This window comes from Perognathus longimembris, chromosome 9 (assembly GCF_023159225.1).
Source record: "Perognathus longimembris pacificus isolate PPM17 chromosome 9, ASM2315922v1, whole genome shotgun sequence".
Taxonomy (NCBI): Eukaryota; Metazoa; Chordata; class Mammalia; order Rodentia; family Heteromyidae; genus Perognathus; species Perognathus longimembris.
Genome location: NC_063169.1, coordinates 12,605,565 through 12,619,115, shown reverse-complemented (window position 1 = coordinate 12,619,115; position 13,551 = coordinate 12,605,565). Strand labels below are relative to the sequence as shown.

Genomic DNA, 13,551 nt, shown 5'->3' with positions numbered 1-13,551 from the left:
AGTCCCTCTCCTTCGCGTGTCATTACTGGTATAAGACTGTTAGCCCCTCCCTTGAATAAACCAGAATGCTCATTGAAGCTTCTCCGGGAGCCTACGCGTGCCTTGCTTCCTTGGCGGGTATAGGGAAGGAGGAGGGCTTTCCACAACCACACGCTGACAGAGGCTACATGTGGACTTCGCTCCCGCAGTCAATTCCTACTGGCCAGAGGATACGCGTGAGAGCGATAGGGGACCACATGGAGGAGGCAGATAGGCTCAGGATCTCTACACGGAAGGAGGTAGAGCTAAGCCTGGCAAAATGGCGGCCCAAACGTGGGGCGGGATGGGAAGCCCAAAGTCCGGAGCTATCAGTAGCTCTCGGGAAATTGGAGTGGGTTCTCCGGGCGTGTTGGTCCCCCGATCGGGCAGCTAAGACGGTGGGGCAGAATCTATTCGTGTTCCAAGGGACTGGATGGGACATTCAGGCCAAGGGCTGAGGGATTTCTGTTGCCTGCGGAGATGGGCACACACGCGAGCCTTGGGCATGTGGTTTGGCGACGGGTGGGGCGGCGTGACTTTGCGCATCCTGCAGGAAACCTGCTGTGGCGGCTGTGCAGTAGGAGAGAGCAGGCGGCAGCAGCAACCGTTGAAGCCGGGGGGAGCCCCCCCCCCGGGATTTCTAGGTCCCGATTTGCTAGTGGCGTCGTGGGCGTTGTCACTTGGCTCTGAGGAAGCGGGGCATGGGGCGGGCGTTCCGCGGCGGGCGCGGGGGTGTGTGTGTGTGTGTGTGTGTGTGTGTGGCATGGCCCCAGCAATACTTGGGGCATCAGGGCGTCTGGAGCGGCTTGCCCTCATGACGGCCCCCCGCTTTCCTTTCCACTTCTGGGGCCACCACTGCGCAGCAGTGGCGGCGCCCTGGAGCGCGGGGTTTGGGGGCTGAAACTGCCTTTGCACATGTCGGGGATGGCTGTGCCTTTAAGAGGGGATGGACTAGTTAGCCCGTCCCGCCTCTTTCCAGCTTCAACCGGAAGAGAAGGCCCTGCCCCTGGGGGTGAGCACGTGTGTGCCATCATGGCGCCGGAGACCCCAGAGTCCCAGTCCTGGGGGGGGGGGGGGCTGTGGTCTCTGCCCATAGAGGAAGTCCCGTGACATCACCCTGATGGACAGTTCACTAGCCAATCGTTAATACCCAGTTAGTCACTCCTCTTCCTGCCCGCCATTAGTGTTATATAAACTCCTCCCTTGAATAAAACCCTTTGAGACTGGTGGAACATCGGACCGGCTCCCTGGAATCTCTGTCCTGCGTCTGCTCTTGAGACATGAGGGGGACGGGGGGAAGTCTTGGCATCCTACCTCAGCTCAGCTTAGCCCGATAGGGACACGCTCCGCCTCTCCTGCTGGCGGGAGAAGTGGAGCTGAATGTCCCTTACAAATGGGGGCTTGGCGTCTCCCCGTGAAAAAGGGGGGGGGCATGGAATTGAGGCCCGACATAAGTGGCGCCCAGTCGCGGGGCAAAAGAACACATGGCTGGCGATTTCGGGTTTAATAACCCCACAGGCTACGCTGAGTACTTTGGGTTTCAGGGGCAGGATGTGCCCATCCATATGCGGCAAACTCAAAGTCAGTGAGACGTACCACTGCACTCGGGGGGGGATGGGCTCACGTGGCTTCGTGAGTCCCATGACGCGGCGCCGGAAAGAGCAGTCCCGCCATGGCGGCTTCGTGCCAGGCAGGTTAGAGTGGAGCGCGCCTCCTGCAGAGGCCCAGCCGGGGAGCGCAGGCGGGTGTGGTGACCGGAGCGCACGCAGCCATCCTGCCCAGGAGCCCCCCCTCCCACCTGGCGTTCCCAGGTCCCGATGTGCGAGCAGGGCGTGTGCGGAAGGGAATTTGGGTGCAGGGCGTTTGCGGGCACCCGGGATGCCCCCCGCCTCAGGTTAGTGAGCGGTGGCATGCGCTGGGCTCCTGGGACACAGCGGAGGGTGGGATTCCCACTCGACACGCCACTGCTCCCTCCCCATGCTTCTGGGTCCCAGCCCACCATGGCCGCTGCCGTGCAGGGTTCGTGTGCCCGGTCCTGGTGGGGAGTGGCGGGGCTGAGTCAGCCCTGGTGCACCTTAGCCCGGGTGATGGGAGTGCCAGACTCCCCTGGGCTGGGCTGGGCAGGGCGGCTTAAAGATATCCAGCTGTATTAAGCAGCCCATGTGTCTGTGTTTTGTTCATGCCCTGTCTCCAAACTGGTTCTTTTTTTTTTTTTCAAAATGTGGCGTCTTCATTTCCTTGCCAGATAAACTGTGAAAGTTTTTACTTCCTAGAAAAGGTTTCTCTTGCTTTTTTATTCAACCACGTGGTTCTATTATGGGCAAAATAATACCATTTGCCACTGGAATTCCAGAAAACTTAAATGGCCAATCAAAAAAAACAATTTTAAGAGTGCTCAAAGTTTATATGCATTGTCTGTGTGTCTGTATGTCCGTCTGTCTGTTGGTAAAACTTAAAAGCAGAACAAAAATAGGTTTTCAACCCAAACTGGTCATGTTCGGGTACAAGCAAATGTGTCACAAAACTCCAAAACTCCACAAAACTCCAAAAAGTTCAAATATGCAGCATGTGGTATAAGTACAATGATGTAAAACCAGTGCGTTATTCTTTATGTCCAGTGTGTTAAAAGTCAAGTGTACATCTAATCCTGACAATTCTTTGGTATAAATTAAGATTTTACTTTTCCATTTTTCTCTCCTGTACTCTCATAAACTCTTTTTTTTTTTTTTTTGGCCAGTCCTGGGCCTTGGACTCAGGGCCTGAGCACTGTCCCTGGCTTCTTCCCGCTCAAGGCTAGCACTCTGCCACCTGAGCCACAGCTCCCCTTCTGGCCGTTTTCCATATATGTGGTGCTGGGGAATCGAACTGAGAGCTTCATCTCATAAACTCTTAAGATCAAGGAATCGGAATCATTTCATACAAATGTGACTATTAACCTAAATTTTCCTGACCCAAAATTAACATTTTGCTTCCTAGGATACAGGTCCAATGTGTGTATTAGCTACATGGACTGTGGCAAAAAGCCACCACAGTCTGTTCCCAAACTACCTGGTTTCACTACTAACGATCTTGTCCCAAGATTAGAGTTGGGTTCATAATAGTCCTATCCTAACAGTTACTCCAGGTTAAAACATCATAGTTATGTTGGTAGCCACAGAGCTAGCCATGTGGATTTTGTGATTAAGAAAATCCTTTTACCCTGCTTAAACCAGAAGGGCATCCGCCTCCAAAACCAGAGAATGCTCAAAACAACCAACCAGGAGATGCTGGAAATTTTAATTATCTTAACCAGTCTGTGTAGAATTTGCAGGCAAACTAGCAGGAGACGTGACAGTCTATCCAGAGATGCCACTGCAGCCTCGCCCAGATCTCTCATGACTGACTCCATCACACATGGCACAAAGCCTGCTAATTTGGGATGGAAGACACAGCCACTGCTAAAGCTGAGACTTTATATTGTTTTAACCCTTTTCCCTTGATTGTCATTTATTTGTGCTCTTTTCCACCTGCCGGTAAGATCAAATGATATGATTCAAATTGATGGAACATGGATCTCATGTTCTCTAAGTGTTACAGCAAAACTTTGACAAGTGGTTTTTGGTCAGTTCTCAACAAGTTACAGATGGGCTATTCCTGTTGCTTTCCTCGTTGATCAATTGGAAAGAAAAAGTGCTTTTATATCTAAGACTCCTTGGATTACAGTTCAAAGCCAGCCTGGGCAAAAGAAAATCTCTCTAAAACTCCATCTCTAAATTAACCAGCAAAGAGCCAGACTGAGAACTTGGCTCAAGAGAACCAGCAAAAGGCTGAAAGCGGCACCGTGGCTCAAGTGGTAGAGCACTAGCCTCGAGCAGAAGTACTCAGGGACAGTGCTCAGGCCCTGAGTTCAAACCCTGTGAATGCAGATGGGAGCATGCCATCCCAGCAACATGCACCTGAACTCCTGGGACTCAGCCAGTCCAGGAAAACAGGGATATGGAGAGGAGAGGAGAATGGTGTCATATCCTAAATGGAGTTGCCTTGTCTCACCCTTTCAAAACTGATCAAAGCTGGGAGGTCAAAAGGACTAGTACCTGTCCATTTTCCTTTTTTCTGCCAGTTGTATATATGTATACATCTTTTTTTTAGCCTCTGACTGGCCACTCCAAGCCGGACCACTAGCACTAAACACTTCCTTCAGTTATTCCTCCTTCATTGTAATTGACCACAATTGGGTGTATGCTCCAAATGAAACTTTTCTGGCTTACGCCCAGGGTATGTTCTCTTATGCCATTCATGTTAACTAACTCTGAGAACTTGTCAGTCTTTTGCTTGATCTTTTCAAAAGTCTTTTAAAAGAATAACATCTCTCGCTGAGGTCACCACCTGGGAACTTACGATTCAAGGCCATCATCTCTCTACACTGCTGTGCCAAGCTACAGAGGGTGGCCAGAGAAGACCATAGCACCCTCTGGCCCTAGTGACCATTCTCGTGGTAACGATAAGGACTTTTGCCAGCCACACTGGACGGTACCAGGCCATATGACAAATCAGGGGCCCCTGACTACCTCGCCCCCTTTCAGCAGGAAGTAGTTTCAAGAAATGACCTTCACCCATATTCCCAGCCTAGTGCCCTCCTGTGTCATTTTAAAAAAAAACAAAAGAGGGGGGACAGCCCCCACAACTAGTTAAGGACAGTTATGCTTTACCCATGACTAGTTAAGCACAGTCATGCTTGTTGGGATCCCGCCTTTGGACTTGACGGGGGACTTGACACCCTTCCCCCCAGCCCTGGGGAAATGCGGAAGCAGGCTACGGTTCTTTGGGTCCGGAACCAGAAGAACCGGCTTTGCACCCAGCCCCCAACTCTCTTGCCAGCCCAGGCGCCCCCCAGCCTCTCCCTGGCGCAGCGCTCTCGAGTGACGTTAGCTCAAGAGGGGATCATGTGATAGCTCCCAGCCTATCGGCGTCCTGGCCGATCGCCTTTCCCTTCCTATCATTTCCCTTTACCCCCGCCTTAATAAATCAGATAGCTCTTGAAGCTTCTCCGAGACTCGCATATGCCTGGCTTTCTTTACGTGTAAGGAGGTGGGTAAGCGTTCTCGTTAGGGCGCGCGCACGTGAGGTCAGTGCTGACTCCCCGGCTCCATCCTGGCCCTACCTGCCGGCCGGGTGACCAGGAGAGAGGGTGAGAAAGGGAATGGTGAGAAATGTAGCTGAGCATTGACCCCATGCCAGGGGAGGCGACCCGAGCCCGACAATGCTTACATTAAATATCTTAAATTTACACACAAAAAAAGAAATTTTAAATCTTCCCAAAATAGTGCGGAAAGGAGCCTTGTATGTGCCTTTCCAGATTGGGAAATTAAGCCCGGAGCACTTACTCTGGAGAAATGTCTTCTTGTTCTCTCCAGGAAAACAAGGACCATGCTGGATTTCTTCTGCTCTCTCAAGAAAAAATGGGGAGCCTGCCTGCATACAACAGCGGTAGCGGTAGGAGGCAGCCAGCTTCCCTTCCCTGCTTGCTTTCTAGACTTCCTTGAGCGTCTCCTGTGGCGCAATGTTTCGCTGTGGCAGCTTTGCCTGCAGCCTTGCACACACACACACACACACACACACACACACACACACACACTGGAGAAGTTTTTGCACCGTTTGTCTCCTTTTGCTCTCCCCCTGCTGCTTGGTTTAGGGGGTCCCATTGGAGGGAAATAGGAGCTGAGGGTTTTGACACCTTATTTCAATGTTTTTGATAATGTTTAAAAAGGTAGGCACAAGGGTTTAGCGTCTTGCCTTTAATGTTTATGAAAAAAATGTTTTACTAACTACATGTGTTAAGTTATCAGCTGCTGTGGACTACCAGAGTCGCCAGAACTTAAACCTGCTTCTACCTCACCGCCAAGAGAGGAAATGATGTCTGCATTTATCTTGAGTTCTCTGGACTGAGCCAAATGGATGGCCCCTTCACCTATCCTTTTGCGGAAGGGGCTCCATATATATATCTTTTTTTTTTTTTTTGGCCAGTCCTGGGCCTTGGACTCAGGGCCTGAGCACTGTCCCTGGCTTCTTCTCGCTCAAGGCTAGCACTCTACCACCTGAGCCACAGCGCCCCTTCTGGCCGTTTTCCATATATGTGGTGCTGGGGAATCGAACAGAGAGCTTCACGTGTAGGAGGCAAGCACTCTTGCCACTAGGCCATATTCCCAGCCCCCATATATATATCTTATGTCAACATTTGCCTCATGCCTACATATGCCATGTTTACATCTGCTAACTTAAAAAAAAACAAAAAAGAGGGAGATGTAGGGGATGGCTATGCCTTTAAGACCTGGGATGGCTTTAGCCACGCCCACCTCCTTCCGGGTTCTGCCGGAAGAGAAGCCAAACCAGCCCCGCCTCTCGGTGGCGAGCATGTGTGTTGTGATGGCGCCGGTTGGCCCAGGAGGCGGAGCCAAGAGGTCTCCACCTCTGTGGAAAGTTCCATGATGTCAACGTGATTGACACACTCATTAGCCTATCATTAGCACCTGGCCAGTCCCTCTCCTTCGCGTGTCATTACTGGTATAAGACTGTTAGCCCCTCCCTTGAATAAACCAGAATGCTCATTGAAGCTTCTCCGGGAGCCTATGCGTGCCTTGCTTCCTTGGCAGGTATAGGGAAGGAGGAGGGCTTTCCACAACCACACGCTGACAGAGGCTACATGTGGACTTCGTTCCCGCAGTCAATTCCTACTGGCCAGAGGATACACGTGAGAGCGATAGGGGACCACACGGAGGAGGCAGATAGGCCCAGGATCTCTACACGGAAGGAGGTAGAGCTAAGCCCAGCAATATTGTTATTGGGCACTGTGGCTATTTCTGCAGTTTGGCTATAGTGAACATAGATGCAATAAACATGTATATGCAGGTATCTCTCTTTTATATTGATTTGTACTTCAGATATGTAGCCGAGAGTGGTATGGGAGGGTAATAAGATAGGTCTGTTTTTAGGTTTTTCTTTTTTTTTTGGTCTGTTGTGGGGCTTGAAGTTAGGGCCTGGGTGCTGACCCTGGGCTCATTTGTTCAAAGCTAGTGCTCTGCCACTTTAAGCCACAGCACCACTTCCAGTTTTCTGGTGGTTAACTGGAGATAAAGAGTCTCCGGGACTTTCCTGCCTAGGCTGGCTTTGAACCATGATCCTCAGATCCCAGCCTCCTGAGTAGCTGGGTGCCTGGGTGTTTTCAGTTTTCTGATGAACCTCTGCACTAATTTACATTCCCACCCACAGTATAAGAGGGCTCACTCGTTCTGCTTGCTATTAGCATTTGTAGTTTCCTTAATGATTAACATTCTGACTGGTTAAGATGAAAGCCCTGTATAGTTTGATTTTCATTTCCTTTATGGCTATAAATGCTGAACATTTCTTCATGTATCTATCAGTCATTTGTATTTCTTGTGAAAGTCTGTTCAGTTCACTTGTCTATTCTTTAGTTGAATTATTATTATTTTGCATTTTGAGTTCTTTGTACTTAATAAATCTTCTATCTGGTGAAGATTTCCTCCCATTCTGTGAGTTTTCTCTTGATTCTGGTAATTATTCCCTTTGGTGTGCAGAATATCTTTAAATGTTGACAGTTAAGGGAAATTCGGTTTAACAAGAGAATGAGGATAGACACATTATATCTTCCTTATGCCTATCTATTTTTGAATGGTATAATTTCCATTTTCCTTCTCACAAGAGTATACTATATTTTTCTCTAATGTTTTTCAAATTCAAGTAATGCTTTTTAGCATTTTTCTCCTGAAAGAAGCAAGAAGAAGGTATAAAGGTGGATGATTGTTTTTGGTTGATGAAATAATGAGTATCCTTAATTGAGTTGTAGGATCCAGTGACATGGGCACAAGGAAAAGGCCTTTGGGGGTGAAGGAATGGCAAAGTGACGCCAGCCAGCTGAAGATGCAGAGGAAGGAACCAGCTGTTTATCACCTAGTATTTTTGTAAAGTTTGAATTCAAGAACTACCCTGGGAAAGATGTTTAGAAAGGCAAAAGAGAAACAAAGAATTCAGCTTTAAAAATAGGATTTTTCCTTTTCTCGGATTTAGAGAAATAGCCCCTTAGGTCAGTGCAAATGGGAGAGTAAGACAAGCTGATTTAATTAATTTACTTCTAGGAAGTAGAGAATGTGACTTATAAAAATTGAGGTTGCTGGGGCTGCGAATGTGGCTTTGGTAGAGTGCTTGGCTAGTATACATGAAGCCCTGGGTTCAATTCCTCAGTACCACATACACAGAAAAAGCTGGAAATGGTGCTATGGCTTAAGTGGTAGAGTGCTAGCCTTGAGCAAAAGAAAGAAGCCAGGGACAGTGCTCAGGCCCTGAGTTCAATCCCTAAGACTGACAACAACAACAAAAAAATGAGGTTGCTAAATGTAAGACTGCTTGCTGTAACAGTGAGGCCAACCATGGTATGAGCTCAACTCTACCCATTTCTATAGAAACCCAGGTATTTCTATAGCATTCACACTTTTTCCCTGAAGACTTTAGGTGGATGAAATATGAAAGCTTCTTGCTCATCTTGGGGTCATGTTTCTAGGCTGACAAACACTTAGAAAATGTCCATTTTGTATAATGGCATTTGGCTTTCCTATGCCAAAGAGATAATTTACAATGCATTGTTTTTAGCATCAAAATTGGCATAGTTCAGAGTTTATGAGATAACAAATTTAAAAGATGTATATTTTTAATATATAAAAGCTTAATTTTAGGTTTAATTTTTTTCTTTCCTTGTGGTTTAATTTTTTTCTTTCCTTGTGGTACTGGGAACCAACTCCAAGGCCTCCAAGTACTCTACCACTAACCCTAATAATGCCTGCTCTAAATAGGTATGATAGGGAAGAATTTAAAGCTCATATTATATAGCACATTATAGTTCATTTTCAACATGAATATAAAATTATATAACTAATAAGATGAACATAAAAATAATAGCAGCCGCTTTGTTAAAATATATAGGCAATGTAAAAGAGATTTATATGTATAAATTGAACATATTTATACAAACAAATTTCTTCCTAGTAAACAACATATTTATGCCTTTAGGAAAACAAAGTTAACATAAGGAAATATGTCAGTTCTGTAAGAAGTACATCTGTTCTGTCCGGTACTTGTAAATATAAATCTTTAATGCTTAACAGAATAGCCCCTAGGAATAACATGACAATGCTCTGGGGTATTTAGACAAGGCCCAGGCTGCCTCCCACTGAGGTATAAGTGAAAATTACCACAAAGGAAAAAAACAACTCATTGTGCATTTAGATCTTTAAATGTCAGTCTTCTTACTATAAATGTAAAATAAAAACTTTTCAAAAGCAGGAAAACAAGGTCCATGAGACTCTTATTCCTAATTATGCACCAAAAACCTAGAAGTGGAGCTGTGGCTCAAGTGGTAGAGTGGTAGCCTTAAGCACAAAGGGTCAGGAACAGCGCCCAGACCCTGAGTTCAAGCCCTAAGACTGTTACACACACACACACACACACACACACACACACACGTAATAATAGTAAGATGATTATCAGAAGGATTAATATACCAACTTCTATATGTGGAGATATTTTACAAATCTAAGAATTACCTAAGGTAATTATTGAAGACCCCTAATGTCTTCAGAGAAAAGGCAAAGAGAGAATAATTGACTTTAGTAATTTTACCCTTGGCAATTATGAAACAGCCCAAATTTCAACTGACTGCAGAATTCTTTACCTAATTAGTCTACCCCCAGAGAATGACAGATAAATGTATCTATCATATAGAAAGTCAGACAAAAATCTAGTAGCACAAGGATAGGAAATGGACAGAATGAATAGACCATGAAATATTAAAACTGCTATAAATGTGCCAACTTTAATTACCAAGTTAAATATATACCCTTAAAGAAAAGGCAGGCTGTTACTGGGAAAAAAGAGTAACATAGGGGCTGGGGATATGGCCTAGTGGCAAGAGTGCTTGCCTCGTATACATGAGGCCCTGGGTTCAATTCCCCAGCACCACATATGCAGAAAAATGGCCAGAAGTGGCGCTGTGGCTCAAGTGGCAGAGTGCTAGCCTTGAGCAAAAAGAAGCCAGGGACAGTGCTCAGGCCCTGAGTCCAAGCCCCAGGACTGGCCAACCCCCCCCCCCCCAAAAAAAAAGAGTAACATATTACAAACAGATATTCTGTATTAAGTTCTGTCTGCTTCCTCATTGCTATGGGGTTTATTTATGTTGTTGATGCTGAAAAAATTTTCTTTCTTATAAAAGTAAAAAAATCACTCAGAGGGTAGGAATATGGCCTAGTGGCAAGAGTGCTTGCCTCCTATACATGAAGCCTTAGGTTCAATTCCTCAGCACTACATATATAGAAAAGGCCAGAAGTGGCGCTGTAGCTCAAGTGGCAGAGTGCTAGCCTTGAGCAAAAAGAAGCCAGGAACAGTGCTCAGGCCCTGAGTCCAAGGGCCAAGGACTGGCCAAAAAAAAAAAAAAAAAAAAAAAAAAAGAAAAGAAAAGAAAAGAAATTTTTATTCAGTTTAAATGGTACAGAAGTGTGTCACAACTCTTTACACTTATAGAAATGAACTTTTTTGTTGGTTTGTTTTGTCAGTACTGGTGCTTGAACTCAGTTTCACATTATTGCTTGAAGTTTTTACTCATGACTACTGCTTTACCACTTCCAACTTTTAGAAATGAAGGACAAAATTTTGAAAAATATCTAGTTACAGAAATCATATCTATGTATTAGGTATTTTCTACACATAGCACATAAGGTAGACCTCATGTGTTATGTTACTTTTTTTTCTGAAAGAGTTATAGTTTTCTGGCTAGCTTCTCACTTTTTTTTGGTTTGGTTGTCCTTTTTTGAATGGGAAATTAAAGATTATTTAATCCCTTATTTGTACTAAAGACACATACTTAATTTTTTTCCTTTTTAAACATTTTCAAAAATTGTGTGGGTTGAGAATATGACCTAGTGGCAAGAGTGCTTGTCTTGTATACACAAAGCCCTGGGTTCGAATCCTCAGCACCACATATATAGAAAAGGCCGGAAGTGGCGCTATGGCTCAAGTGGTAGAGTGCTAGCCTTGAGCAAAAAGGAAGCCAGGGACAGTGCTCAGGTCCTGAGTTCAAGCCCTAGGACTGGCAAAAGAAGAAATTGTTATTATAGGGGCTGGGAATGTGGCTTAGTGGTAGAGTGCTAGACTTGAGCAAAAGAAGGTAAAGGACAGTGCCCAGGCCCTGAGTTCAAGCCCCAGGACAGGCAAAAAAATGTTATTATAAAAGTGAGGTACAGACAGGATATAGTTAAATAGACATGTACATTTCTGCTGGGTGCTGGTGGCTCACTCCGATAATCCTAGCTACTCAGGAGGCTGAGATCTGAAGATTGCTGTTCACAGCCAGCCCAGGCAGGAAAGTTCTTGAGACTTTTACCTTCAATTAGCCACCAGAAAACTAGAAGTCAAGCTGAGGCTCAAAGTGGTAGAATGCTAGCTTTGAGCAAAAAGAGCACAGGGAGAATACTCAGGCCATGAGTTCTTGACTGACTAAAAAAAAAAAAAAGTACATTTCTTTTTTAACAATGTTACCCCTTCCCTAGTTCTCTCCCAGTTTTTCCCTCCCATCCCCGCCCACAAGTTGTATAGTTTAATTTCAATATGGTGTCCAGTGAGTATCACGACTACATTTGTTCACCCTTTGTGCCTCCATTTCTGTGTCTCCCAATACACTCCCCATAGACATATAAATGAACAAACAGAACAAAAAAGAAAGAAAACAAAAACAGCAAAAAAGAAAAAAATCTCTTGTTTCCATTACCTGGAGCTCATTTCAATAAGTACTATTTTGTAAGATTAGATGCACATAGTCATTGCATATTTAAGTTTTTAAGACAGTAATTTTCAATAAAATTTATAAAATAAAAAAGGAGAAAATCTTTCCAAGTATTTAAATGAAAGGAAGTGTTTCTGAATATGGGAGATTTGCTTTATCAAAGAGAATTCTTGACTTTCAAGCATTCCAGTGACCTCTTGCAATCACTTCTCTTTACAATACTGTTCACATGATTTGGACATCATCTATTATGATTAAAAGAGAGCTCCTAAAAGCCCAGATCTGTGCAAGATCAATCACAGATCCCTGGATATGGTATCCAAGGCCTTTCACAAAAAGTGAGCTGGCAAAGTATCTTTTGAAATTGACCTTGCAGAGCTTTCAATGACCCTTTGAAGACCAAGGTGTAAAAGATCCTGTTTTGGATGAACTGCAAAGGTGCACAGAATAAAGGCTTAGATTTAACACACAACTATAAAATTCAGTGGGGAAAAACCCCATATTATGGCCTTTTAAAGCAACAACAACAAAAATTCTCCTTGAAGAAGCATGATAAATGTGAATTTAAAGGTGCGGACTTCTGCAGCTTTTGGTGCTCACCAAAAAGGCCTGATTAATGTTACTACTTCAGGCTGAGTTGTTGCTTGGGTATGCTATGGTTTGGGGATTATCCCCCCTCCCTTCTTTGTAAATCAAGTAGTGCTATTGAAATCCAGTGCCTAATGGAACAGATGGTGGAGGTCTTAAGATTCTGGAACATTTATAGTGATGCTTCTGAATGCAAAACACTGAGTGGATTTCACAGGCTGTGAATCTGATCTGATTTTAATGAGAGTAAAGCCTTCATTTCCACAGTGAAAGAGGGAAAAAAAAGTGTGATTGACCCAAACCAGTTAGAAGGAATGTATTAATTAAATATTATTTCTACAAAGTAAAGTGGATTAAATGAGTGATTGTGTCACTGAAGTATGATTTTATTTGCATATAAAGCTATTTTTAACCTTATATAAAATTTCATAAGGATAGCTCACTTTAAGTTCAAACTGACAGTGAGAGAAAACGATTTGTCTAAAGGCAATGAGCCTTGGTTTCTTTCTTGAAGTAGACTCACCTTGAGGCTAATTCTTCACATGTATACTTGGGTACTACTAAATAACAGGTCCCAAATATCCACTCCTCTTAGACTCATGCAAGTCTAAGCCATGCTGGCCATTGTATATGGATAGAGTGTGTCACATACAGGTCTGTTAGATCTGTACTTCTGGAGGCTTTTTCCTCTGCAATCAAGGCCCACTCTTCCTCACACATCACAATAGGCATGTTAGAGCAAAATAGTGGATAATATAGTTAGTATCTCCAGGGACAATAACTACTCCCTTTACTTTAACTTGTAAGTGCTAAAATTTGAGAGAATTTGGGGCTGGGAATATGGCCTAGTGGCAGAGTGCTTGCCTCGCATACATGAAACCCCGAATTCTATTCCTCAGCACTGAGAGAGAGAGAGAGAGAGAGAGAGAGAGAGAGAGAGAGAGAGAGAGAGAGAGAGAGAGAGAGAGAGAGAGAGAGAGAGAGAATTGAATAAGACTCATGAAATCATAGAGAGGAGAGAAATCTGAGTCAATAAAGATAGAAAGAATGCCCAAGGGAAGCAGATTTGATGTCTCTGCTGTTCTGCTTCATATGTCCAATTCATTCTTTTCCTATCATACTAT

At 44.7% G+C, this 13,551-nt stretch overlaps 1 protein-coding gene across 1 annotated transcript in view; it reads right to left on the bottom strand.

Annotated features, from left to right (window-relative positions):
• Positions 1-13,551, bottom strand: part of Pdss2 (decaprenyl diphosphate synthase subunit 2) — a 199,056-nt gene that overhangs the window by 76,594 nt on the left and 108,911 nt on the right. The window lies entirely within an intron of this gene.